General features: G+C 48.2%; 1 non-coding gene across 1 annotated transcript; it reads right to left on the reverse strand.

Annotated features, from left to right (window-relative positions):
* Positions 1-1,394: 1,394 nt before the first annotated feature.
* Positions 1,395-1,549, reverse strand: LOC143176803 (5.8S ribosomal RNA). Its single transcript, XR_013001310.1, has one exon. It is a non-coding gene; the product is annotated as a 5.8S ribosomal RNA (ribosomal RNA).
* Positions 1,550-2,696: the final 1,147 nt, after the last annotated feature.

A 2,696-nucleotide genomic window follows, 5' to 3' on the forward strand; every position in this document is an offset into this window, starting at 1 on the left:
TCTCTATAGCAGAAACCGATAAAAATACACCTCCCGAAAGAGAGTATATGGTGATTCTTTTTATATATATATATATTTCGAAATACAACTGAACGTGGCGGAAGCGCACGGTGGTGGTCCAGCGAGGACACGCGACGACGGGGAATAAGAACTATTCGACCCGTTACGAATACGCATGCTCGTCCCGCACGATTTTAACACACACCGTGTTTTTCTCCAGTCGTCAAAGCGTTCGTGCGTCGAATTCGAAAAATAAAAAAAAAAGAAAAACACCTTTTCTCTCTCTCGGGGTAAAAGAGTCGATGTGTATTGTGTATAAAGGTTCTGCGAGAAGTCTCGTTTTGACGTGTGTTCCGCCGATAACGACGATCCTCCGAAACGGGGATACAGAAACGTTACACCTCACAACACGATCTCCGTCTCTTCTCTATAGCAGAAACCGATAAAAATACACCTCCCGAAAGAGAGTATATGGTGATTCTTTTTATATATATATATTTCGAAATTCAACTGAACGTGGCGGAAGCGCACGGTGGTGGTCCAGCGAGGACACGCGACGACGGGGAATAAGAACTATTCGACCCGTTACGAATACGCATGCTCGTCCCGCACGATTTTAACACACACCGTGTTTTTCTCCAGTCGTCAAAGCGTTCGTGCGTCGAATTCGAAAAATAAAAAAAAGAAATACACCTTTTCTCTCTCTCTCGGGGTAAAAAGAGTCGATGTGTATTGTGTATAAAGGTTCTGCTGCGAGAAGTCTCGTTTTGCCGTGTGTTTCGGTAACGACGATCCTCCGAAACGTACATCTCATTCGTAAGAGAGGAAGAAAACAATCTCCCTGGGGCCAGTCGGTAATATACCGACATACGACGTGTCGTGCACATCCGTCTCACGCACGGTATACAAAATATGAATAAAACGTGTGTAGTCTCTCTCTCTCTCGACTTCTTAATATTTTCTTTCACCTCTGACGCATCATTTCAGGTGACGTCGGGAGCGCGGGAAAAAAAATTTTTCTAAACACACGAAACCGTTCATCTCACGAACAGCCGAAAAAGTTGTCGCTCAGATCCATATCGCAGTGGAGCGGTATCCGCGGGCGGTCGTAATTGAACGACGCACGACGCCGCGAACACTCACGCGAGTCCATACAAACGATTCCGATCGTTTTGCAACAACTAGAACGTACACTGTCCGTGAAATTCACAGAATTTTCGCGTGTCCGCGACAAACGCCGACGAGACACCCATCGTTCGCTCGTACGTAGCATCCTTCTCTTAACCCGACTCAGAAACGTTCTTTGCGCCCTTCGGTAAAAAAACGTTCGATCCGAAGAGGTGAACGACGGCGGGGATTTGACAGAGCTACGCAAGCAGTGTATGGTACGTAAACGACCCTCAGCCAGGCGTGGTCCAGGAATTGTATCCGTGGACCGCAATGTGCGTTCGAAATGTCGATGTTCATGTGTCCTGCAGTTCACACGTTGACGCGCAATTAGCTGCGTTCTTCATCGACCCACGAGCCAAGTGATCCACCGTTCAGGGTAATCGTATAAATTTTATATTTCACATATATAATTTTATTCTCATTTGTTCGACCTAATATCTCTCTTCTTTCAAAGAGAAGATAAAAGTTGATACCTGAATCTCCGACCAGCGCGCGAAGGAGATTCAGGCGTCGCCTTGGAGACGACACCGAAGCCTTTCGAGACGAAAAACGTTCAAGTAATATGTATATATTTCTCGACGTTCCGGGCGTATAGTGCATTCAAAAACCCGCGAAAGACGCAGAAGACTCGCACGCGTGGAAACGACGGGGATATATTTTGTATCCTACCCGATACTGAATCCATCGCGTGCAGTCGACCCTCGCGTTCTTCCGATCAGACGCATCTATTGTTGCGCGCATGTTTTCGCGTCGCATCGCGCGAAACGTTGCACGAATCGTACCGATCGATCGATTGAAAGCAAATAATGAAAAAAGACTTCACAGCTGGCTCTTTGCCGGTCATTCGTCCCATGTTATCTCTTGCCGCGAAATTGGCGCGCAAGAGTTGGGTGTCAGACGCGCGGCTTTAAAACGAGCTTCACGGCCGGTCCCTTCGTTACCGCTTTCGTTCTTTCTCTCGGAACGACCATGAACGAACACGACGAGCGACGCTACGGCATACACACGTCCACGGATTCGATTAAAAAAACAGACTTCACAGCTGGCTCTTTGCCGGTCATTCGTCCCATATTATCTCTTGCCGCGAAATTGGCGCGCAAGAGTTGGGTGTCAGACGCACGGCTTTAAAACGAGCTTCACGGCCGGTCCTCTCAATTCCGTGTACGGTACACGCAAGATGCGGGTTCCACTTCCAGACTACCCGGTCCCTTCTCTCTACGAGAATCGATAGTAGAAGAACGGCTCGAAAACGCGTCTCAGAGACTAGGGGAAAAGAAGCGGTATGCGAGCGAAACGAAAACGCATTATGGAAACGTCGCGAAACAATGTTCGACGGTTGCTCGGTTCCAATCGTGCGGCCGTTTCAATTTCTCGTGCGCTTCACCGTCCCTCCGTAACTCTGGCCGATCGCGTATACCGAAGAGCCGACACGCGCAAAAACCACAGGCATTGTATACTGTATATATATATGTTACAGTCACAGCCTTCGCGCGTTTTACTCTCCGACGCGGGGTTTCCACGACGAA

The sequence above is a fragment of the Nomia melanderi genome, unplaced genomic scaffold (assembly GCF_051020985.1).
Source record: "Nomia melanderi isolate GNS246 unplaced genomic scaffold, iyNomMela1 scaffold0871, whole genome shotgun sequence".
Taxonomy (NCBI): domain Eukaryota; kingdom Metazoa; phylum Arthropoda; class Insecta; order Hymenoptera; family Halictidae; genus Nomia; species Nomia melanderi.